Raw genomic sequence first — 27,552 nt, 5'->3', positions numbered from 1 at the left:
GGCTCATTGGCAACACTATTTCTACTAGATTATTTTCACTTAGATTTCTGTTCCATTAAGTAGAAGATATATAGTTTGTTACTTTACCTGCATGATAACTTGCAGTATCAGTATTTGGGCACATGATGGGGCCGTTGATGTTGCATGACTTTTTAATTTTGGGGGAAAAATATATATTTCACCCTATTTTAGGGGAGCTTTAGGGTCCCTAATAATATATCAATCATAAAATCTGACACCAGTGCAGTTTTATTTAGAAAACGTTTAAGTATTGCATTTTTAAAACACTGAGACAGAGGCAGTAGGCAATGAAAATTTTACAGTATAGGGGAACTGCAGACCAACAATCAGAGGTACATCTTTCACAAATTAGTGGAAGTGGTGTTGATTTGACAGGTGGAGGAATTCAGGTGGTATGTTATCTTATGTAATTCTTTAATTGTGATCTCTTAAAATAAAAATGTAAAAAAAAAAAAACATAGACAGCTCAGGGTTCAGTACAAGTGAAGGAATTTGTCAGTCTTTTTTTTGTATTTCTTCCATTTTTCCACTTTCAAGAAATAGTTAAACCGTTCACATTTGTCAGTGGATGTTTCCTTTGGATTGCTGAAGGACTGATCACCAAGTTTATTTTCTAAAAAGATACCTTTGGGTTTTAGCAGTTTAAGATTAATTTAGGCCAATATCAGTTTTTTTTTCCAAATCATAAGAGTTTTTATCATTAGAATAGAATAGAATAATCCTTTATTATCCCATGGATGAGAAATTTCGGTGTTACAGAGCTCTTACAGCAAGGGAAAATATAATATATAAGAGGAAGACACAAGGTGGTCCTATAAACATAAGCAACCAAAGTTCATATATACAAGTATATATGAACTCAATGTTTTTTTCATGCAGTGGAAACAGTGCAACAGAAATAGTGAACACATCACAATAAAATCACCTTAAGGATCATTACACTGCCTCGCCAACAATAAGTTCTTGTCCTCGAGTGAAAACACACTCTCTGAGCTGGGGGTGTAGTCTGCGTTGGCTCTTAGGTCTCCTAAATCTCTGAGAGGTAGAAATAGCTATACGGATTAGAGGGGGAAAACCTGAAGGAGGGGAAGGCAGCACCTGCTGGAAGTCCATCTGTAGAGGGGTATGGGGGCTTTGCACAAATGCTTCAAGGAAAGGAGGAAGAGAATGTCCTCTATAAGGGGCCATTCGGTCTCTGTGCAACACCACTTTCCACCTCTAGGAGGCAACTGCACCCTGTAAACCACTTCCCCAACTCATTCCAGGACACTGCAGGGCCCCATTGAGTGGCTATCCAGTTTATAAAAACATCCTTTTCCTCTCCTTGGACGCACACCAGCTCTCCATCATGGAAGTGCCTCCCCTTAGTAGTGTTGTTGGAATTTCTATTTTGGCGCAGTCCTGCCTTTGCCAGCTGCAGCTTCCTCGAGTAGTCCAGGCCTGGTGGTGCCTCCAGTGTGTCAGGGGGCTTGACGAAAGCCAGCCTGGCAGGGATACTCAGCTCTCTCCCTAAACAGGGCAGGTGTGCATTGGGTGGAGTCTTAGACTGCTGACCTGTAGGCCATGAGGGTGAGGGAAAGATGGAAGCCCCACTGGTGTTCTGAGGTAAGGATGGCTAGCTGCTTGGCCAGTGTCCTATTAAACCTCTCCACCAGGCGGTGTGCGTTACGTCCCGGTCTAGTTACCAGGACAGTCACCGGGACAGCAAGCTGCCCAGTGCACTGCCATGTTTGTTTACATCACGTGACGGGGTACCATGTGACGTCAACTCCGTCCCGCTGGAAGTTCTAACATCTAGTCAAAGCTGGAGAGAATTCAGAGAGACAGCTGCAGCGCCATTTCCTTCATTCTATGGGTAGGTGAACGTGGCTGACCGTCCATCTCCTGAACCCTCTCTCTTAATCTTGTCCGGCAACATCATTGGGTCTTGTGTCTCCAACCAGCAAGTAATGTCACTAGCAATAGCTCTCTCTCTTTTTTAAAAATCTGACACCAGTGTAACATTCGCATAGACTCTTAAGTGCCAGACGGTTTGCTCTTACCACGGTTTATTGAGAAGGTATTGTAATAGGGCAGTTAATGCCATAGACAATAGTCCCAAACAACTCACTCTTCAACTCTCTCACTATGTGGGTATCCACCAACAATATTCCTAATATGCCAGTGCTGTCTCTTTTTTAGTGTTGTATTGGAAATAAAACAATAATAAAACAAGATTCAGAGATGATTCAAAGTAAAAATCAGCTACTAACGAGTGGTCCCCAATCAGTAAATCCTACATGGGTCATATAGGCATTTAAGTAATCTTTTAAGACTGGACCACCTGTTTCAGTTCAGAAAACAATGACCATGAATGTCTGATGCTTGGTGGATCTTTCATTTGTCTTATGTTCTCTTAACCATACAACGAAAACAGATAACCAAGAAGAGGATGTCTAAGTCTAAATTGTAGATAAAGTCATTATCATGGTTATTATCAGTATTAACCATCAGCCCTAGCTGTTACAGAAGTGACAGCTTTTGAAACAGTGTCTGAAGTTCAGACATTATTTCACATTATGTGAATTTCAAGACATATCAATGTTTACTAAAACCCCAATAACCTTGCTTTGTTTTTTAGACCATATTGATTATTTTGTATATTTGGGGTCACTTCAGGATACATAATTTCATTGAAAAGAATTATATTTAAGGTATTTTTACTAGAAGAGCATATTTAAGTCTGTGACCTGCACATAAACTCTTTATCATGCTATTATCAATTAGCCGGCAGCCTTAGTAAAATTCTGAAGAAGGAACGTCTTTCAAAGATAAAGTTCAAACATTATTTCACAAGACGTATAATTTAATCTTTAACTCACTATGTTCAATTGTGTCCACCACGTGAACATATGTGAGTGCCTGATCAGCACTGAACTTTACTTTGTCCTTCATCCTTAAAAGCCTTAAACCAACAAAACAGCAGTAACACTGCTAAAACTAAAATACTGTATATCTTAAAGAAAACTCCTTAAAACCAATTCAAATTTATTTTATTTTATTTTATTTATAAAGTGCTAAATAACAACAGTCGTCACCTCAATGAGCTTTATATTATATTTAATATCTTTACAAAGCATTTTTGAATAGATTCTTTTCTTTTTTTTTTTTTTAGTAAATTGTGTTTTTTAGAGTGCTGAATCAAAAAATTATCTCAATTTCCCTCCATCACATTTTTTTTTTTTTTGCCAAACATGATGAGTTTACATTAAAAATGCACAACAGTAATAAAAAAAAAATCTAAATTTTGTTACAATTAATTTACAATTTAAAAACCCCAGTCTTACTTCCAGGGCCTTATGAGGAGAGACCCCCCCACTAATATCATCTAGCTTCTTCACCCTTATTCTCCAAACCGAATCTGTAGATCTACCAATAGTGCTCTTCTAGCTATTCCAGAAAAACAAAGGGGATCACATTTTTTCAAACCTTAGTGCCAAAACTGTAGAACAATTTACCCCCACCTCTACGCACCATTGACTCTGTAGCTTCTCTTAAAATCAGCTGAAAACTCAGCTATTTAAACAGGCATTTGGGTAATGTTCTTGTGTAATATCTTGTTTTTTGTGTGATGCTCTCTGCCCTGTTCCCCAACTGTATTTACTGTCTGCATGTGTTCCCGTTGTCGCGTCGTCGCTCATGCTAGCCTGTGTGTTCTGTTTTCAAGTTCTGTTTTCTAGCTTTCCAATTTGGTTTCTGCTTTGCTTTTTGCCAGCAATAAAGCTGAGGTTCTTTGAGTTTAAGTTTCTGCCTCCGTGAGTCTGCATATTGGGTCCATTTCCTGCACGCCTGCACACAGACCATGACAACACCACTTCCAATTAATGGCTAATTAATAATGTGCTGAACACAGTCCAAAAGATTCAGTAAGCCACGTCAGTGTCTACTGTCTGTCTACTGTTTACTATCATAGCCAAGTGGCTAACAAAGGTAAACAGAGGTTTTCCCAATCCTTACTAATGAATGTTATCTTGTTTACATAAAAAACAAATATATAAGGTATATTTAGATAAAATTTAACATCAAGACAAAACAAATTAAGACTAAAAGCCGACAACCATAAGAGTTAGACATAAATATGAAATTACAATGGCAACTAACATTTCTGCAAAACTCAAAGAAGAAAGAGCACCTCCCAGCAATATGAGACAGCTCAAGGACTTTCTAAGGAACCAGATTTTGAAAGAAGGGAAGAGGCAGACTCATCCAACACAAAGCCAGCATGTAAAAGAAACTGAGACTGGACCATCAGCTGCAGAGACCATACCTATTGTTTCATTTCTGCATCCCTCCCGATTGATAAACTCAACTCAACCAACAAGGAAAGATAAAGAAACTACATTGAAGCAGCTCCAGGAGCTTATAGTAATTAGACAAAGGGAAATTAACCAGCTGAAAATACAGTTGGAAGAAGAAGCAACCTAGAGAGTGTAAATGGATCAAAGACTGGATCAATATTGCAGAGAAATGGAAAAATCTACAGAAGAAATGCTAAAACTGTCATGCGCCGCGGCGCGCGTGCACAAAAGGATCCAGACGCAGACTCAGCGCTAGCAGAAAAGACACTTTATTATAATAACGAAAGGCGACCCGGGAAAACTAGGGAGCAAAACAAGGAACTAAAAACCCGGGGAAACAATGACACGAGGAAGCCGGAATCGGGACCGTGGGAGGCTGCAATAGAAAGGGGAGAGGATTACTAGGGAGCCGGGAAGCGGGGAAAACACATCAGGACTGAGTTAGAGTAGGGGGCTTACGATAGAGCGGGACCGTGGGAGCTCGGGAGGGAAGTGTGGCAGTCCGTGAGCAGGAAGTCCGTGGAGATAGTCAATGGGTCCAGATGAAGCACCGAGTGATCCAGTTGAGGACAGGCAGGTGGCAGACGCCGGACGCCGAACGCCGGGTCGAAACCTGGACACAAGTGGGCGGATTAAACACAGTTCCAACCAGAAGTGAATGCACGCTTTCGTGGAAGTCTAGTTACCACTGTGAGGTGATTAACGGACTGGTGTGGAGCATCCGTCAGCGCCGGGTTAAGTAGCTCTTCATGTGATCGCCGCGATGGAGAGCAGGTGTGCCGGTGATGCATTCCACAGACACAGGACCACGGACCATGACAAAAACATCAGGGGGAAGAGAAGAACACGGAAGCTGCCAAAACAACAGAGAAGCCCAGACAAATATTGTGAACATGTACAGATCTGAAGACTGACATAAAATAAGCAGCAGCAGAAGCATTTGTAACTCAACAGCAGCCAAACCCACCAGCTCTATGCATTGTGCATTGACAGCAAATCTTGAGTGAGCAGAGAGAGACACAGCAGCCTCTGTCTCTGCGCCAGAGCGATGGAAGTCGATGGCGCTATCTAAAACTAATTTGAAATTCTGTCTGATAATAAATTGTGAAAACTTTTACAAGTGACAACATTTGACCTTAACCATGTTTTATTTAAAGCTGTCAAAGAAAATTTAGAATATAATATAATATAATGAAATCAGCAGTTTTCTAAAACACCAAACTGAGGTACTGCATCTGCAAATATATAGTGACACAGTTACATGGATGATTAATCCCTTTGACTTTGTAGCTTTTTGCAATGTCAGTGAAAATTGCAGCTGTTTTATTGATAAAATTAAAGACAAGCACACGTGGTACTTTAGCCTTTGTACCATTTTCATCAGTTAATTTCAGAGTTGCTACAAAAAGTGAACATAAAGGATGATTTGTCTGTTGCCACAGGGTGGTGCTGAGGTCTGAATCTGAGGGCAGCTCCTGTAATCACAAAGAACAGAATCATCATTTGTCTTTTAATGAGCTATTGTCCGCTGATATACAGATGGTTAGCTCTCGCATCCTGAAATCTACCACAGTGGAGAAATTTGCGAACGCTTTTAACTTACAGCTATCTGCTCACAATGATTTTGATTTCTCAGCCAGTCTTTTCAATGATTATTGCCTTTCCATTTTAGACTAAATTTGTCCGGTTAAAACAAGAAGAGTTTCTGCCTCCAAATCTCCCGGGGCGGCATCATGGTGGGGGGTGGCATCACGGGCATCGGCAAAAAATAAAATAAATAAAATTACTCGTACTTATGCTGCCCCGACATCATGCCAGCGCATATCGGGAATGTCGTAGGCACCGACTGGTTTTCTATCGCCCATTTGCTTGCGACACAGGGAGGAGAGGGCGGGGCGGCGGGGGATTCTCTGGCTGGCTGGAGCAGCATCTAATAACCAACTCGCAAAATAAAACAAACCAACAAACATGAAAACACCAGACATTATGATACAGACTTATAATTTGCACCGATGTTTTTTCAAAATTCTATACGTGAAAAGTGAGCGCGAGAGCCGGCGGTGCGCCTGCTCGCTGCTGAAGTCAAAGTAAACTTTGTTGTCATCTCCGCTACATACAGTCCAGTATATAGAGAGACGAGACGACGAGGCTCCAGTTACAGCAGTGCAAGTAAACAAACAATAAATATAAGAAGAGTAAGAAAATAAATATACACTTTAGGACTCGTGGTAATGGATCAATAACAATTTAAAATTTATAATTTACAGTTTGATGATTTAAAGTCTGACACACAACCCGTCGAAAGGGGAGGGGGCCTGCTTCTTCCAAATAGAGCACATTTCATTTATAATGTTGTAAATCCAAGCCCATTATGTACTCATGATTTGAATACTGGGTTGTGTGAAATCTCAGAAATGCACCCTAGACAAACTGAATCTGTCAACTAAGGTGTAGGTCTATTAGGTTATGTTGTGGTGATCCTCGGGTTGGGGGATGGGTGTTCATACTGGAGTGCAAAATTAAAACCAATGGAAGATGGACAAGAAAAGTTCAAAGCCATCAGGTGCTCAGTTTAGAAAAAAGAGAAAAGAAGAGGAGGAGAAACGAGCAAAAGATACAGGTAAGCAGACGTGTCACTGGATAATGGCAGGTCATCCTGAAACAATCAGAATCAGAATACTTTATTAATCCCTAAGGAAATAATGTGGATTACAGTTGCTCCAAGAAGAAATGGTAAAAATAGTAACAGACTAAAACAATACAGTATTACAGATTACAGATTTTACACATTTAAGAAATAGCACTAACATATATAGATCACTCAATTATAAATATCAAGGATTAACAGAGGTGATATTACAAATAAATATCAAGAAAATTAGTGAGAATATTCCAGAGTAGAAAAGAGCGTGTGTTCAGCACAATATTAATTAGTCATTGTCAATTCTTTATTTGTCCTGTTCTCATTGTATGGCGACTTATGATGGCTGTTTGGTAGCTGTTTGCATACAATGCATGCTCTCGCTCTCTTCATGTATGTGTGTGTTTCTCTGGTGAAATTCCAACAAGTTTTATGTCAATGTACAATCCATAATATGTTTTGTGTGTGTGTGTGTGTGTGTGTGTGTGTGTGTGTGTGTGGTGGTGGTGGTGGTGGTGGGGGGGGGGGTTGCCAGAGGGAGTGTTCGCCCAGGGCGCCAAACAGGCTAGGACCGCCACTGCGTTTGTTGATAGTAACGCCATGTGATTCAGCTAATGAAAAAAGGATTTCATCATTTGTGAAGCCAAGCTGAAATACACCTAAAACAATGTCTAGAATGTGAAATGTTGGTATAATGGTGCTACTTGAAGCCTGAAAACGATCTCCCATAAAAAAAAACAAACGAGCAAACAGCAGTAGCAGATGTCCTGACTGGGTTCTACGTTAGCATTTAGATCCCTCCAGAGTTTTGTGCACACGGTTTAGGTAAAAATGAAAAAGGTTGAGGTTTTACATTTAGTTCAGTATTACCTGTTGCCTGTGTCCTTGTCTTTTGGGAAAATACTTTACACAAGTAATGGCTCAAAGAGGATTCCTTTTTTTTTTTACTGTGCTGCAATTGATTACCAGATTATTTGTGCCAATAATTAGTGTCAACTAATTTTTATTCAATCTCCACATAGGATATGCTTGTGAAGATGGAATATGGGGGAGAGCAGAAGTGCGTTGAAGTTCCACAAAGTGATGCATGAAGGACATGCATATTGTATTGAAGAAATAAGTGATGAGACTGCTGTTATTTGCATTTACCAGCTCACCTATGTCACACCTTTTGATAAACAAAATTCTAATGAAAGTGAGAACATGTACACTGTTACATCTTTCAGAAAATGTTTTGACATTGTGGTGCACAGTTCAGAATAAAAGTTTTTCAAAAACCATTGCGTCTTTTTAGTAAATGTTTATTTCCAAAATAAATTTCTAGAAGTTCAGAACAGTAAAATTCCTGCTTTTTAGAATTAATTAGAAGATAACTCTTACGTAGTTAAACTAAAATACTCTTTGAGAGTTAATATATAAACTCTTAACACCTAGTTAGCATTAGTAAGTGTTAAATTATCAACTCCAGACAGATTTGGTGTTTAACACTAAATCAGAGTTAACATACCAACTCTCCAAAAAGAGTTAAATTAACACTCTCTGGTGTGGACCCATATAGACACTTTAATAGTGTTGAAATCAAATCTGACAGTGTTAATTTGGACATGCTGGATTTGCTGTGTAGACATGACAGTCAACACCAAAAGTTCAGATGTTTTTCATAGTGCTGTTAAAAATGTATTTTTTAATTTCATATAAAAATAATTGTTTAACACAATTAATGTTGAGCATGGGCAACATACTGAACTTAGAGGATATAAGTCCATTTTAATTCATGTATGTAAACTACATTTTATAACCACATTTGAAAAATGCTTCATTTGTTATCTCTGCTGAATAACTCATTTATTTATGAAGGTATTTGGATTTCTTATGAACCCTGAGTGTTTTATTTGGTATATTAAAAAAAAAATATTGAAAACAATTGTCATGTAGACCTGATGCTTGGTGGATCTTTCCTTATTTTATGTTTTCTTGACCATACAACACATACAGACACATGCAGATAACCAAGTAAAGAATGGCCAAACTCATTTTCATGGTTAGCATCGGCATTTTGGAGAAGCAACAACTTTTCAAACATTGTTCAAAACTGAAGTTCATGCATTATTTCACAAGCCTTGTGAATTTCAAAACACATCAGTGTTTGTTAAAACCTCACCAGCCTTGCTAAAACATAAATATTTCCTGGTTCTGTTCAAACCGTTCTACAGCTCTTCTTCCATTTGACCTTTAGGTCAAAATCCCCAAACTATTTCATGTAGGAAAACACAAGCACCAAACTATACTTACATTTCCAGATCTAAGGGAAAATAAATAAAGAAAAATAAAATGAAACACATACATACACATTTATGAAAGCATCAAATTTAAAAATATTTAAAGGTCTTTTTTTCTTTTAGAACATGTTGTTTTGTGTACAGTTTGGTCACGTAAGGATATGTAATCAACTTTTGTGTAAACAGGTTATATTTAAAGTATTTACTGTTCTCAAAAGTCAAACTAGGTTGAAAAAAGAAGTGCACATCTAAGCCTGTGACTGGCAGATAAAGACATTATCATGGTATCATCAATTAGCCAACAGCCTTACTCATACTCTGAAGAAGGAAAATCTTTCAAAACTGAAGTTCAAACATTATTTCACAAGATGTATGGTTTACTGCCTAACCATAACCTTAACCATAACCCTAACTTTAACCTTGTTAGGTTGATTTTTATGTCACATGGAAAACACATTTATAGCTTCATTCCAACCCACTCTCATGCCTCGGAACGTGTAACATACTGATGATTTGTTGCACACCCACATAGCAAAACTGGTATGGCCCAGATCTGGCCCACACAACGTGCTTATACATGGCCCACATAGCGCAAAGAATGACGTCCCTTTGGTGGCCCAGATCAGATTTGCCAAAGGTAGCGCACACATGGGCCAGCACAAGGCCAGGTGCAGAGACACTGGTGGTACTGTACTGTACTAACAGACCCATCACATCGACAGCGCGCCTTATAATTCAGTGAACCTTGTGGTCCGAAAAATATGGTATTATTATGATATTCTTCTTGGGAGAGACGATGAGGTCCTGCAGTCTCCCCTGTGGATCTTCTCCTCCACTCCATTCACATCTGACCTCATGTTGTGGCACGTGGGGCATACATCACCAGATTCATCATAGATTCATCTGGTACCACCGACATGGGTAAAAACTGTGATTTTGATTTACCACTTTCTTTCTTTCTTTTGATATTCTATAACAATATATCTATCTATCTATCTATCTATCTATCTATCTATCTATCTATCTATCTATATATATATATATATATATATATATATATATATGCACTGTATTCTTCTTTTTAACGGAAATTAAAGTGTACAGGTTATTTTGTTCTTACACCCAACTACAGTACACATGGTTCATGGTTTCATTTAATGATTTTTTTTTTGTGGTGTGTACAGGAAAAAGCTGCATAAATGATATATGCTGTCGCTATTGACACCACTTTTGTCTGGGTCTGAAAAAGAAGATTCCTGGTCTTTCATGAAAAGCACGGTCCATCGGACAAAGAAGCAAATAATTTCATCAACTCCCTGAACTGTCTTTTCACCTTTTTACATCTTTACTTTTTTCTTTTGCTGTAATGTTACATAATAAATGAAGCAACAAGTGACACAAACTGGAGTGGACTGGATCGTCTCTTTTAACAGCAAACAGTATTCATTTCTGTTCTTATTATCGCCATCATTAAACTCTTAAGCATTAGATCAAAATGGTCCCTGAGTCTTTGACACATGTTACTTTTTCATTCGTGTAGATGAAAACATTAAATACATTTTTCATGTCTCTTAATTTTTAAATACCTAAAACGAAAATAACACGTCTGACCTGCTAATATCTGATTGAACTCAAAGCATTTACTGAAGGAGATCCTACACAATATCCAGAATAAAGTATTAATATTATGTTGGTCTGATGATAATTTCCAGAATACATCTTAGCTACTGTTTGATATGTAAGTATATAGAAGAGATGGTAAAAGGAAAATGATTGATAAAATACCTTTTAAAAAGGACACATTTTACTTTAGTCTTCATTGATTCAAATACATTCTTGTCAGATTTGCTTGACTGATTTTTATTGCGTAGTACAATCATTTAATTATACTAAATAGAATGAACAGAAAAACAAAAGGATATAGATTCTCTTGTCCTTCTTGTTACTTTTTCCATAAAGAACTAATAAGTTCATTTTGATTGACTACACACAACTTAAAAACAATAAGATGCCATGTTTTGCCTTTTCTCCTGTTCTTTTTAGTCCCTAATGTTGGAATGTATTTTTTTTTTTTATCTTTAAGGCTATATACCTCATAATTGGCATGACACATTTGTTTTATCCTTTAGTGCACACAGGGTATTGTAGAGAGGTTTTGGTAGTCTGAACGCTCTGATACTAACACAGAAAAAAGCCCCTTCTCTGAGGAAACAGGTTAGAGAAGCTCTCTTTCCTTTTCCTTTCCCCCTCCCGATCTCTTCATGCAGGCCTGACCAGAGGGCAAGAGGTGGTTGCAATGGTAATGGTCTGTTAGGAGAAGGACCAAATGCAGACATTAGAGGAACAAAACTGTAATTTAACAAAAGGAGAGCCATTTATTTGTGGCTGGTAATTTAAAAAAGCAGATGGACCCTAAGGCAGAATTAACTGTGAAGTCAGAGCCCAACACACATACACAAGTCCACGGGTGCCAGCACATTTATTTCGTTAACAATGTTCACTGTGGTTTCAGCACAAACGCAAGGGACTCAGACAATCCCGCTCCGCTGTCACATCCACTCACCACCCTCCTCGACTGTCACTGCAACATAAAAAGAGTCACAATCAATCACTCGTCCCTAGCACACCTGTTCATCCCGCCTCTGCACCGCCCTGGGAGCTCACTGCGTCACCCCTCCCCTGCAGCCAGTCAGTGACCACATCCATGCCACACTAGCTATTTAATTCAATTTTCAATTAAATTAAATTTTATTTATCCAGCGTCAAATCATAACACAACACCTCAAAGCGCTTTATATTGTAGGGTAGACCCTACAATAATACATACAGAGAAAAACCCAACAATCATATGACCTCCTATGAGCAAACACTTTGGCGACAGTTGGAAGGAAAAACTCCCTTTTATCAGGAATAAATGTCCGGCAGAACATTAATAACAGGTGTGATTCAATGCAGAGAGGTCTATTAACACATAGTGAGTGAGAAAGGTGACTTAAGAAGAAATACTCAGTGCATTATGGGAATCTCCCAGCAGCCTACACCTATTGCAGCACAACTAAGGGAGGATTCAGGGTCACCTGGTCCAGCCCTAACTATATGCTTTAGCAAAAAGGAAAGTTTTAAGCCTAATCTTAAAAGTAGAGATAGTTTCTGTCTCCCGAATACAAACTGGAAGCTGGTTCCACAGAAGAGGGGCCTGGAAACTGAAGGCTCTCCCTCCCATTCTACTTTTAAATACTCTAGGAACAACAAGTAGGCCTGCAGAGCGAGAGCGAAGTGCTCTAATAGGGTGATATAGTACTACAAGGTCATTCAGATAAGATGGGGTCTGATTACTTAAGACCTTGTATGTGAGGAGCAGGATTTTGAATTCAATTATGGATTTAACAGGAAGCCAATGAAGGGAAGTCAAAACAGGAGAAATATGCTTTCTCTTTCTAGTCCCTGTCAGGACTCTTGCTGCAGCATTTTTGGATTAACTGAAGGCTTTCAGGGAGGTTTTAGGACATCCTGATAATAATGAATTGCAGTAGTCCAGCCTAGAAGTAATAAATACATGAACTAGTTTTTCAGCATCACTCTGAGACAGGATATTTCTAACTTTAGAGATGTTGTGCAAATGGAAGAACGCAGTCTTACATATTTGTTTAATATGTGCATTGAAGGACATATCCTGGTCAAAAATGACTCTAAGGTCAGCGTTACTGGAGGCCAAGGTAATGCCATCTAGAATAAAAATCTGGTTAGATACCATATTTTTAAGATTTTCAGGGCCGAGTGCAATAACCTCAGTTTTATCTGAATTTAGAAGCAGAAAATTAGAAACCCCAAAATATCTATACCTGCAATGCTATCCATACTTCGCCAATTTGGCCAGTTTTCAGGATACAAGCTCAACCTATATAAAAGTGAGTTATTTCCTGTGGATGGAGGGGCATCAGTGTATGACTATACTACCCTCCCCTTTAAAATAGCAGGAAATCAATTTCCATATCTAGGTGTAACAATTACAAGGAAGCATAATTGTCTCTTCAATGCAAACCTCCTTCCTCTTTTAAATAATACAAAAAAACATCTAGCACAGTGGTCCCCTCTCTCCACGTCTTTGGTGGGATGAATCAACTCAATCAAAATGAATATACTTCTTAAATTTTTGTATCTCTTCCAATTGTTACCAATATTTATCCCCAAATCCTTCTTTGATTCCTTGGACTCAATTATCTCATCTTATATATGGAGAGGTAAACACCCTCGATTGAACAAGGCTCAACTGCAAAAGCCCAAGAGTTGTGGAGGCCTGGCACTGCCTAACTTTCGATATTACTATTGGGCAGCAAATGTGCACTACATTATATCTTGGTTTTACTTCCCAATCAAAGGTAATTGCCCGTCCTGGGTGCTCATGGAGCTGAACTCAACCACAGGCTCTTCTGTCCTGGCCCTGATTGGATCTTCACTCCCCCTTCCCCCGAACAAGACAATCGATAATTCAGTTGTCTGGCACACGGTGAGAGTGTGGGCTCAGATGAGGAGGTGTTTTGGATTAACAGGCTTCTCCCTTCGGAGTCCAATTTTCTCCAACCCTTTTTTCAGCCATCATTATCTGATCCTACATTTTGAGAATGGCATGACAGGGGCATTACTGTGTTTCAATGATCTGTTTTTTGACAGCTTTCTGAAAAGTTTAATCTCCCACATACACATCTTTTCAGATATCTGCAGATCAGACAATTCCTCCAATCTCAGATTCCAAACTTCCCAGTAGCACCAGCTGCAAGCCCGGGGGATATGCTCCTTACTCTAGTTCCAACACATAAAGGGTTTATCTCTCTTATCTATGACAGGCTGGTGAGCATGAACGGTTCTTCGATAGATCGGATTAAAACGGCCTGGGAACAAGATTTAAATCGGTCATTGTCTATGGATACATTGGACTTAATACTCAAGTTAGTTAACTCCACATCCCTATGTGTCTCCGCCACTGTCTTTTACAATTTAAGGTTGTGCATAGGTTCCATCTTTCCAAAGTTAAACTATCTCGTATGTATCCGTATGTTGACCCTACTTGTGATAAGTGTGGGAGTGCAGAGGCGTCCCTTATCCATATGTTCTGGGTATGCCCTAGCCTTGAAGGATTCTGGAGATCCTAATCCATTAGTTGCGCTTTTTGGCACCACTGGGGAGGCTGATGCACGGTTGAGCTCGTCACAGCGTTCTGCTTTGTCCTGCTGAATCTGCAATATTTTGTGTCTGTGTGTGTGTTTTGTTTCTGTTTTGTTTCTTTTTTTTCTTGCTTTGTTTGTTTGTTGGTTTGTTTTTTCCTTCTTGGCCTGATGGATAGGGGTAATAAGTGGTATGGCTAGGCGGTAAACTGATAAAAGCAATTATAAGATATGTGAGTGTGTCATTAATGTGTATTCTAGTATTTCAGTTTAAACAATCACTGTGAAAATTACGTGTTTGTTGTTTAATAATTCAGCATGTATTTGTTTTTCTTTATTGCTTCAATTCAATAAAAATATCTGTGAGAAAAAAAAACTTTGTTTTGTATGTTACATTAAACATGATTAGCTGTTACCCTGGTAACACTGCTAAAATTTGAACATTCAAAGACCTGTGTAAGCCTGTCAAAATCATTACTGTCAAGTTTGAAAAGTGAGGGTACAATTATTTCCCTGATCAATAAATACACCAATTATTCTATCTATTTAATGTCAGAACCAGAATTTTCTAGAGCAGAGAGCTCTTCTTCCATTTGACCATACGATCAAAATCCCCCAAGCTTTTTTTCCCTGTTTTCAAATGTCAAATTTAACCCTTTTTGACATTTGAGAGCAATACGTGAGAATGGATGATATGGATGATAAAGTGCAAAAGAACTGAGGCTAAAACCACATGTCAGACCTCAAGTCATTCTCATAGAGGAAGTGGAAATAATGGTTCGCTGCCTTTCTATGTCTTGTTTCATGGCCTCACTGAACCACAGCCTTGGCCTGTAGGTAGATGTCAGCTTCTTCATGAGTCCTACAAGCAAACCAAGTCTGATCGGACTTTTTTAAGCTTTCTTCACCTCAATCAAACAAAAACCTCAATCAAAACAGTCTGCGCTGACTCTGATCTCATCGTCATTGAGTGATTTTTAATCACACTCTGTCTATGCTCTCAACCAGGAAAAATGTGATTACCGACAAAATTTTGAACTACCTGAACCAATTAAACTACCCCTTAAATTACATGATTCATTTAAGAGCGTGTGTGTGAAAAAAATGTATGACAACATTAATACAACACAGCCTCCAGTTTTTAAATAAACATAGTGCTGTTAACAGCAGATGATGATTTATGTCATACTTCAGCATGGAGCTACACTAACACTGCGATTTCACGCGGAAATCAAACAAACAGTTGGAGCTCTAACTGAGTCAGTCAGCTCAGGTGGATGCTCGCTTTTCTTCATTGCAGCCACCAGTACTCCTTTAGCTGCTTTAGACAAACTCGGTAACTCATTACCACACTTAAACACACACATGCAAAAAAAACACATTATCACAAATCATTTCTACCTGTCAGAACTCCTTTTTTGCCTCCTATTAATATCAGAAAGCCTTCCAGGAAAAGAGAGTACAGGCAATGTTATTGTATGTCTTAGTTTAGATTAGATTTTTTAAATAAAATTTTAAGTATTGAAGTATTTTTTTGTCTGAGTACTCAATTATTCAGTGGAATAATCAATAGAATACTCAATTGCAAAAATAATTGATAACAGAAGCCCTATAATGATTATTAGCCAAGCTGTCTTAATCATTTATAGACTTTGCAGAAGTGTCGACGAGTTACATGGTAACTTTCACATCTGAAAACAGGAAAAGGGAAAAATAAAAGAATAAAAATTATTTCAGTACAGGCATGAAGTGACAAAAAATGCTAATGATTATTTAAAAGCAGTACAAAATGCCTGAGAGCCTTAGTGAAGTTATTTCCAGTATAACTGAAATTCTACTTGATGCCTTGTTTTGCTCCACTTTAGTAGAGGCATTTTCCCCTAAATGGATTAAGGAAGAATGCAAAGTGAAGCATAAAAATTCACCAGAATGCACAAAATTAGTTGTTAAAATCTATCAGAATCATAATTTCACCTTGGAGGTTTTCAGTCCGTAGACAACAAAGGAGGAACAAGCTCGGTAAAAGTTATGCTTTTAATACAGCAAAGTGGTCTCTGTCTATCTGACAGTTTAGGCAAGCATCCATCTGCATTACATCTCAGTACGAATATATTTAATAGGTACTTTTAAGGTTTTCAGAAAAAAATGGCTCTAATGCAGTAACTGTACAAAATTTGAACTGTTTATTATAAAAGTTATGCAATGTGTGGAGCACAGTTGGTCCAGAGATCAGAGTATACTTAGGAGAGGGTGTGCTGGTAGATCCACATTTTATCCAGGAGGTAAATCCAGAAAGACAGTCAAATAAAAGTATCTGGGAACCAAGAGTCAGAGATGCCTCTTTCACAAATTATACAAGCACTTAGTTGTACTTGTATTTGTAGACATGTAAAAATGAAATCAAAGCACATGCATGATTACGGCAGTATAAGATATATATAGACTTAAGGTGCATTTTACTGCTTTTAAATCTCAAAATGGTTCAAATTTAAACCACTTTTACAGTACGTGAGTATTACCATGCAAAGCATAAAAGTAGAGCATATCTTCGTGGCAGCTAAACTCATTATCATGGAATCATCAATTAGCCAACAGCCTGAGTAACATTCTGAAGAAGGAAGAGCTTTCAAAACTGAAGTTAAGAAATTATTTCACAAGAATTATATTTCATGCCTAACTTAGTATGTTGAGTTGTGTCCACCATGTAAACATAAATGTTTGTGAATGCCTGATCAGTGTTAAAATTACTTCATCTTTGATCTTATAAATAGTGAAATGGAAAAGCTGCTAAAATAAAACTTTTCTGTTTTAATCTTAGAGAAACTACTTTTATAACCACATTTGAATAAAATATTTAATTTGTTATCTGGCTGAATAATACATTCATCCATGAAGGCATTTGGACTTCTGGATCAATGCTGATGTTGGGATCATGCCATATAAAGACAGACAAATTGATTTGTAGTTGTTTGCTTTTTATGTCAACATAAAGACAAAGGGATCCTAAAAGGAGTTGCAGTGGTGAAATAAATGATAAAGTGTGCATATCAGACCTAGAAAGTCATTCTCATAGAGGAGGTGTTAAAAAAAAAAGCTTGTAACTTTTCTGTCTTTTTCCATGGCCTTGCTGAGTCACAGCCTGCTTGGCTCTTAGGTACCTGTCAGCTGCTTTATGAGTCCTATACTCCAACCTGACACCTGAATAAGGTTGAAATTTGATGATGCTGTTGTGCTTTAATATCATGGTGAAAGTGAACTGACCATAATTGTAAATTCAATTCAATAAAAACTTTATTGATCCCGAAGGTTGGCCCCGAAGGAAATTGGGTTAAGGCTGCCGGCCTTGTCAGCGCCATCTTCCTCTTGCGACCATACAGACATTACACAAACATCACACGGGGAAGACAGGTCAGAGAGGTACAACAATGGAAGATGCACAACATGAGGAAAGACGAGGAGAAAAAAGAGCTCTCCCCAGACTGAGCTCCAACAGGGAGACGAGTTTGAGAACAGAAAAAAAAACACCTCAGCACATGAATCATCACATCTCACAACATAGAAGACATAAGCTTCGAAGGCATTTGGAGGGGGTGGGGGGTGAGTGTAGGTCTGTGTCAGTGTACATGCGTATGTGTGCGTGTGTGTTCTGTGTTCAGCCGAGAGAACGTGTCCCTTCACCCGGTTAGGCAAAAGTCAACAATCTTCGGTCAACGCGGGTGGCCTTGAATGAGGGGGGAGAGCAACAACAAGTCCTGTTATCTAAGGGAGAATTTTGTTATTCCCATCAGCTTTTGCCTTGAGCATCCAGCTGGCGCCAGGGGGGCCGCATGAGATGAAGATTGTAGTTGTATTGGTTAGTGCGAACAAACTGCATTCAATTTTACAGTTGGTCTAATGTCCATCACTGGTCACCAGGTCTCTCAATCCCCGTTGCAAAGCCATGAGCTTCTTCAAGATCTTATCCATATTGCTTTCAATAAACACAGTCTGAGTACTCACAGCCCTGCCCATCGTCTATCATGTCAGCCAGCCTTATGGGATTTTGAACAGCTGTAGCCCCTTCTTGTTCTTTGATGAGACAGGTCCGAGCCAGCTCCAATCAGCCAGAACTCTGTTATCATGGTTCCGAATTGGTAGATGTCGTTCAATGTCCTCCATCGAGAGTGTTGCCAGACACATGACGCAATCGACCATCGAGTATACGGCAGCAAACGTCTCCACAGGACAATCGGGCTCTCCCAAGTCCCGGCTTCTCATCGAGAAGAGGTTTTCAATTCGTTAAGCGACCAATTAATCAAATCAATAATTCTTCTTTAGGTTTATAGAGAACAAGTCTGGGAGTCTCTCTGAGGGTTAGAGATAGGCAAGACTGTACAAAAGACATGAGAAGCCAAGCAGGAAAGATAAGGGAGGGAGAGGGAGAAGGAGAAAATGTGACTGCCTCCGTCAAGAGCCAAGAAATATGTGGCATGATCGGTTAGCCAACCAACTTGATAACATTCTGAAGAAGTAGCAGCTTTCAAAACATCCTTTAAGAACAGACAGAACTCACAGACTCTGCTCATCTGGAAGCTCTGTAGATTCTCTGGTTTGTTCTCTGCAGGTCTGGGATTAGGGATGGGTATCGAAAACCGGTTCTTGTTGAGAACCGGTTCCCACTGTTTCAATTCCTTGGAATTGTTTGACATTTTTGCAAACGATTCCCTTATCGATTCCAGTCGCCCCGAATGACGTCACCACGTTGCGGAACGTCATTTACCTGGCAGGAAATACGGCGCCTAAGCGGCTTAAACGCTCAAAAGTTTGGTCATACTTTACGAGAACGGATGACAACAGGGCAACTTGCAATAGATGAATGTCACCGAGCAGTGACTAAGTTTGTGTTCAAAGGCTTGAACCCATTTGCCACAGCAGATGATTTTCGGTAAGTGAATGTGTTTAATTGTAGGCAGTGACATTACTGGATATTCTTGTGTAATTGCTACAGAATAATTTATGTTATACTTTGTTATTGCTACAGAAGAATATTTATTTTATTATTTTACATTTACATTTTTTTTTCCCTGGGGACCCTGTGACGCCCCATTGAAGAACCGTAGGCTGTGGATCTCTTAAGATCTCACTGTTGGGTTTGTAAGGCCATGTTACTCCTAAATTTCTATCTTGTTCAAAGAGAAGATATAAAACAAAGTTCTAAGCTAATCGACCTTAGTGTTCTCCTTTTTTAAAAAGAATCGATAAGAGAATCGATAAAGAATCAAATCGTTAAACAGAATCGAAAATGGAATCGGAATCGTGAAAATCTTATCAATACCCATCCCTATCTGGGATAAGTGTCAGGAAACTCAACATTTAGGATTCGGGCTTCTTAGTAGGACACACAGTTTCTTCTGATGCCCGGGGCAGGACATAGGGACATACAAATGACTCTGAAGGCTGAGGTTAAAGGAATGGCCCAAAAACACTCCTCACCCTTGGAGCAGGGAGAAGTGAAGGGTGCTCAGTCTCTAGGGAGGTGAGCTTAGTAAAAGAAAATATAGTCTTTGAATCTCGAAAAAGGGAGCAAGGTGCACAGCATCAGAATCCTGGAGCTGTGTAGGACATACAGTGTAGGATGTATGGGGCTGCCTGTTTTGCTATCAGGTTTAACACGTCCTCATTTGGGAAACTGGAAGTGATGGCAGCGATGAGCAAGCAAACTGCAACATAGATGATGAGGAGTGTTCCAGGGGTGAAGCAGTAATGAAAGTAATTAAATCGAACAAGAACTGGAGCAATTCTAAATATTTAAATATTGGCTAACCAAGTAATACATAACCTGCAGGAACACAACATAATGAAAAAAAATACAAACAGGCCACAGGAAAGACAATAATAAATAAGAAAGAAGCTGACAACCCCACGCACCAAAGAGACAAGGAACAAAACCTAAACATTCGGAGCCTGTTTGTGGAAGCATGAGCAGAGAAGCCCCTACCTCCCCCTCACTAGCTGCCTCGTCTAGATTTTCCAAGGGAAGACCAAAGCATCATGACTTTAACATGGTTGTTATTTTTTGTTTCTTAAAAGACATATTCAATCCTAATTAAATACATCAAATGTTTCGTTGTACTCTAGGGAACCGCTTTATGAACGAGTCAATAAGTAAAATTAAGTGGGCAGCCGAAAGGAGAAGAAGTTAGTATGAGGCAATTATTTTGGTGAAGAAAGAAAGAGATGCTGTGAAAGTCTGACCAGCATGAATCACATGACACGTGTCGGTTTTTCAAAGTTAGTTCCTAGTTTTGAAGCACCAAAGAAACAGTACATAAGCACTGATCTTAGAGCTGTTCAGCACCTTCTCATTGGAAGGCTGGAGCTACCAGTCGGTGCTGAGAAGAAATCTGTTTTACAAATATTCAACATATACTCCAAAAGGTCTGCTACAAAATCTATTCTGTCTTTTTTTTAATTGAATGATGTCTTGATGTCTTCTGTTTTTCACAGACATACTATACATTGCAATGAAGCTGGTGACTGTGTCTGCACTTCTTTGTGCAATGATCACTCTGATCATTGCTGCTGGTGAGTGTTGCAGTCTAACGTACATAATGTGCATATGTTTGAACTAATCATACAAATAACAGTATGAATATAATTGTCAACTTTGACGGTTAAATGTTTTACTTTGTCCTGCTTTTCCAGATGAAGGTGGGACAGAGGCAAAGCAATCAGGTTGGTCAACATTTTCAGGATTTTCACTGAAATTAATCACATTTCTGTGACACTGAACAGAAGAGCATCACATCAATATCCTGCTTATGTGAAGTTAAATCTTCAGCACAAAGTTGTTTTGAGGCCCTGGAGAGAAAATATTTCCAGAAATGTTACATATAACCAATATGTTAAAATACACCAACAAATATGTACACTTTAAAAATCCTTAATTATTTTTACTCAAGTATTATTTCCTTGTCATCAGAAGAACATCTTGTTGAGAAGAGAGGGTATTGGTACAAGTATCGGGGTTGGTATAAGTATGGCAACAGATACTACCGCTATTTTCCCTATCGTTTGGATTGGGCTCATGCTCAGGTAAAAACAGTGATTTGGATTTTTTCATTTGTCCCATCTCTGTTAATTCCCTTTAATATTTTATAAAGTCCAGCTTGGTTAAATCGCTTTTTTTTTCTTTGAAATTTCTGGTGTCTGTTGATCTGCACTACAGAGATACTGTCAGTCCATGCATGCAAACCTGGCATCTGTACGCAACCTCAGAGAGTACCGGGTGATTTAAAGTGTCATATATCGTGCCACTCACAGTTACCCAATTACATGGCTTGGAGGCTCTGATGCTCAGAAGGTATATTACTGATCATGAAACAAAGGCTTGCATATCAAGCATTTTACTTTGATAATATTCTATTTATGTACATAGTTTTAAATGCATTATTGTCCATTTTGTTCTGTTTTATAGGAGGGTTATTGGTTTTGGATCGATGGAACTCCTTTCAGTTTTACGTACTGGTGTCGTGGAGAGCCTAACAATGGTCGCCGCAGTGAGCACTGCATGCACATGAACTGGTCAAGTAAGTATATGAATAAAGTGTAATGCTGATGTTGGGGGTATCCAGACTTGTTTGGTGTGTCAAATACTTACACTGGTTGTTTCAGTTCAAAATAACAGTATCTTTCAGTTAATATTACATAACAAAACATTGTGGTATTTCATTAAATATGAATATATATGTATATATCAAATGATATCTATATATTTATGTATTTATATATGTTGTGAAACTATAGTCAAAAGGTGGTTTGCTGTCATAAAAAACGAAATCTTATCCTCAGTACAAATAAGTATGTGTTCATGTTATCATGATTTCACTTAATGTTGGTTTTTGGTGCTTAAAGGACACAATTGCATGAACGATATCCACTGTCACTACCGATACCCATATGTCTGCGTCCGGAAAAGAAGATAATTCCTGGCATGATGGCATGGTTCACTGGACAAAGAAGCAAATGATCTCATATACCCCCCTTGAAAAATCCCATTTTACATCTTTACTTCTTTTTCTTTGTTGTAACGCTATATAAGGAACGACACGACAAGTGACATAAAGTCGTTTTCTCTTTCAATAGGAGCAAACTGAATGTGCAATGGAAAGAATGCTTTTAGTAAATCTTTATTTTCCAGAATGAACTTTTCTTTTTCGTCTTAATGATTAAAATCTCAAGCATTGAATCCAACTGGTCTGTGCGTCTGTTCCACATCTCACATATTTTGGGGTCTAATAACTAAAGTCTGAGACATCCACCTGCATCATTCCATTTAAGAGCAATCACGTCTTCTGCTCTGCTCATCTGTGTCTTATGTGCATGAAAGCTTTATGATAGAAAATGTGAACATGCATAATGATTGCTGTGAAATTTTAGCTTCATATACACTCAGAAAAATAAAGGTGCCAACTGGAACCAAAAGTGGTTCTTTAGACTGATGCCATAGAAGAACCTTTTTTGGTGCCACAAAGAACCTTTCAAACAATGGTTCTTTGAAGAACCATTTCTTTCAGTGGTTCATCGAAGAACCTTTAAAGGTGCCCCAAAGAACCATTTTCTTGATGGTTCTTTGGGGCACCTTTAAAGGTTTTTCAAAGAACCTTTTTTAAAAATGGTTCTTTAAAGAACCATTTTAAATCTTTCAAAATAAAATGTATCATAAATTGAATTTGAGTAGGGTTAAATAAATACGAGCACAGCATAGACATATATTAATAGTTTATTGCCATTTTGTAGTTACCAAAAGACAAAAAGGCATTTTAACCCTCAGCACAACATCACTACTAATACATGTCACATATTAGTCATTTAAACAGTAATAATTAAATATTTTTACTATACCATAAATAAATATATATAAATATTATATCTATAGCTAACACAACAATTAATACATGTGTTGTTTAATTAATAAAACATCAGAAAGTGATAAAAACACATTAGAAATAGCAATAATATATAATATTATTATATTATTATATTATTAATATAGCTTCATAACAGACCAATAAATCAACACATTGATTTTGCATGTTCATTTTTACTGAACATGCAAACATGCAACATGTTTGCATGTTCAGTAAAAATATTTCAACAACAAGTTTTTGATTAAAATTATCAATGAACTTCAGCCTTACGTTATGTAAGGCAAGTTTCATGTTGTACTCATGGTCCTTTGTTAGGCCAGTTTAGGATAATGTCTCTGACATTATATCATATCAAATATATGTCATATCAAAACAACCCCACACCTGCAGTTGTTTCAGTTTTTCACAGGTGTTTCCTCTCAGATGGTCAACCTCATTCAGGTGGACATCCATATCAGCCAACCAAACGACAAGTTTACGGTGTACATTTTAGGACATCGTCAGGTCTCAGGAAAAAAAATGTCAGGTCTCAGACGAAAAAATGTCATGTCTCAGACTCAGACGAAAAAACAAAAGGGCAAAACAGACCTTTAGTCTTCCCCTTAAACACGAGGCACTGTTGCAAAGAGCTGGCCCTCTCTGTGAAAGAGGATCCTCTACACTCCTATGTGAATCTAATATATTCATATGTATTATTGTTTTAAACTTAATAATAGCATAATTTTGCATAAATGTTTCCAGTTCATTCCAGACTTCTAGATGCTTGTTTTTATCAGTTATCATTACCATGGTATTAACTATAAGTTTGTTTTTAAAGTTAACATGATGATTAATATGTTATTAAACAGAAACAGGCAGTTTTGCATTTTGCAGCTCTGTTTCCTGCTTTTTACACAGTTACACAAAGTTTGAACATCTAAAAAAAGTGCTGTAAAATTTTTGCTTCATAGCTGAAGCAATGTTTGAAAATGAACATCTCAAAAGGTATTAATGATATTAATGATCCTTATAGGGATACGTGGGAGACCATAAATAGATGGATGGATAGAGAAGGGAAAGTGAGTCAGCTCAGGAGCACCGTGACAAAAACACACTCATAACGCAAAGACAGAGATAAAGAGAAAAGGCAGGCCAGCGCACCAATACCCACAACCGTAAAAGTCAGCGAGCTGCAATGTTCAAAATCAAGGACCACGCTCCGTCTTGTGGGCAATGATGATGAGCAGGGAGACTGCAGCGGTGGACGATGATGAGTGAACCAGCCACAGATAGGCAGATGATGATCGTGAACTCAAATGCAAAGAAGACAGGAGTGAAATCATAATGAACAAGGCTACCAAAACACTGCAAAACACTAGTAAATATTTAATACAGTGAAACTCAGAACAGGAATACACAGAGCCAGGCTTCACACAGTCATGAGGGATTGCACAACAATGAACAGATAGAGATAATCAGATTACAGTAACGCTTTACTAGTAACTCATTACTGCCCATCTCTGCTCATGAGCTGCTATAACATGAATCAGCTGGCTGAATTGCCACCGCAGCATGCAGTCAAGTTCTATAGAGTCTAGCTAATGACCAGTGTTAGGGAAGTTACTTTGAAAAAGTAAAAAGTAAAAAGTTATAGTTACTAGTTACTTCTTCAAAAAAGTAACTGAGTTACAATATTATAAAAGTAACTAATTACTAGGAAAAGTAACTTGTGCGTTACTTTAAAAAAAACGTTTAGCCACTGCGGTTCAGGGTATAGTTGGCCGTTTTCGAATACTTATGATTTTAACTTTGCATTTCCCAATGAAATACTATTTACCTTACCTTGTTTCGTATCATTCTTTTCAGCACAACCTCACGTCTGAATTGACTGTTATTTTTTCATTTTGCCATACTGTATTAACACACTGATCTAAAATCAGACTAAAAACATAAAATCAGAGTATGGTTAATTTTTTACTGTAACAACCACAAATTCATGTTTAACGAATGATTTTCATAACTTGAAATGCAAATATTGTAAGCTTTAAATTTTAAAGACCTATGCTCAAGTTTTGCAAACAACGATGTTATATGCAGCTCTTTACCTAAAAATGCAGCCAATGCATTTCTTATAACCATTTTGAGCTATTTACAGAACAATCAGGTGTTCTACATAAAAAAGATACCACAAAATTATTTGTGCCACTCCAAAAAATAACTTCTATTCACTATAAGACAGAGGAGCACATCACAAGCCTGATAACTGCAGGCCTGACAGCAGGAGGTTTATCACGCCTCCTGTTTTCCACTTGGAGACAGCGTTTACACTGCAGTCTGTCTTTGGTGGCTTTTTGGCAGCACATCTGAGATTCAGCTGTTGCCTCACTGTTCTGCCACACAAAACAAAACTTATCATCTACGCTACACACTAACTACACAAGACAACACACCAACTACACACTCCAAACACGGTAAACATCACATCTCACATCTCAAAATTCGCTCACTCTCTCTTTCTTTTGCTCTCTCGCTCGTCGCAGTGACTCCTAAAAGTTCGACCTCTTCTTAAACAACCAAATGCCCAAAGGTTGCCATATAACTGCTTTATTAATCGACATGGTACAGTTTGCCAGCAATAGGAAAGGGGTGTTTTTTGTTTTCTTTTTGGTTGTAAGCAGAGAGTGCTTGCTATCTTTGTCCTTAGACAGTAAACGTGACGATAGTATTCAGGAAAAAACTGTGTATATTATTTATCATAAAAACTGGTATATAGTTTGAAGTCCCTTCTTTTAACACAAAAATGGAGACTCAGGTTGCTATGCTATGTTATCTTAAATTAGTCATGTGATTGATATGACATGACTACCTTTCTTTTTCACCCCCCAGCTCCCAGTTAGCTGAAGACAGCTTCGGTAACGGGGTTGTAATGATAAAAATAGTAATTAGTTAGATTACTAGTTACTGGCTGTTATTCCCATCACTGCTAATGACCTAATAAATGTATTCAGTTGTGTTGCAGCAGGGACACATTTAAAAGTTTTAGGACACCAGCCCTCGGGACTGGAGTTTGACACCCCTGCTTTAACTGGATGTTTGATTTTTTTCCCCTAACATCCCACATAGCAAGCAGGTCTGGCCCAGATCTGGTATAAAGCTGGCACTGCTGGCTGACTTCTGGCATGATAAGACGTATGTCATCCAGATATGGGCCAGGCCTGGCATAGGTGGCACAGTCTAAGTGATGGCATGCCACATCTGGCTTGATTGTGGTTTGGTTTATGTGGCCCAGGCTCATAGAAAACAGGCCTGGCCCAGATCTGGCATCAAGCTGGCACTGACTCACTGACTGACTGGTGCCATGGCAGAGTGTATGTCCTCCAGATGCAGGCCAGATATGGCATCGATGCACTATTTATGTTCCTATTTTAGTTAGACCCTAATGCCATGTTGCAATACTATACTGCTATGGTAGCCAACATTTCAAATGCGGGTTTGACAGGTTTGTGAGTGTACACTTTATCCAAAACCTAGTGAGTGTTTACTCATCTGTGCCAGTGGGTGGATATAGTTCAGGCGGTAGACCAGGTCACCTATTGATCGGAAGGTTAGTGGTTCAATCCCTCTCTTCTCCAGTCTGCATGTCGTGAGTGTGAATGTGTATGAATGTAGTTAGGAAGCACTCAGTTAAGAGAAAGTGTGTGTGGTTGGGTGAATGTGGCATGTTGTATACTTTGAGTAATCTGGGAGAGTTGAAAAATGCTATATAATAGTGATGTGTCGGTCGCGAACGAAATGGCTCTTAGAGCTGGATCTGTGACGTGAACGACGCGAGCCGTGGGTTGTTTTTTTTTTTTTTCTTTCTCTCACCCTCTCTCTCGCACTTTTTTTCCGCTTCACTCCGCAAGCGAGTCTTGTGCTTTACACTCAGTAGCACAGGAGCAGAGCAGGAGGGAGAGAGAGAGAACGAGAGCCAGGGACAACAACGTCACATTAGAAAGGTATAGTAATCATCCACAACTATTTTCAGTTGCAGATGATAAAGGATTCAGAAAGTTTAGTCATGCAGGTCCATATGACAGAGAATATGCATGTTCTTTTTGTTTTCATATCATAATTTATATTTAATTGTGTTGTGGTTTGCAGTGTTTTGTGTTGTTTCACTTTAAATTTGTAAAAGGAAAAAGCTGAAAATTTAAATAGTTAAAAGTTGAAATGTGAATAGTT

General features: G+C 38.4%; 1 pseudogene; it reads left to right on the top strand.

Moving 5' to 3' along the window:
• The first annotated feature begins 20,830 nt into the window (after positions 1–20,830).
• On the top strand, positions 20,831–22,612 carry LOC146390066 (ladderlectin-like; annotated as a pseudogene).
• The last annotated feature ends 4,940 nt before the right edge of the window (positions 22,613–27,552 follow it).

This window comes from Perissodus microlepis, chromosome 3 (genome assembly GCF_051167445.1).
Source record: "Perissodus microlepis isolate ML-2025 ecotype Zambia chromosome 3, ASM5116744v1, whole genome shotgun sequence".
NCBI lineage: Eukaryota > Metazoa > Chordata > Actinopteri > Cichliformes > Cichlidae > Perissodus > Perissodus microlepis.
Note: the sequence above shows the minus strand (reverse complement) of the source record. Positions and strands in the feature narration are given on the sequence as shown.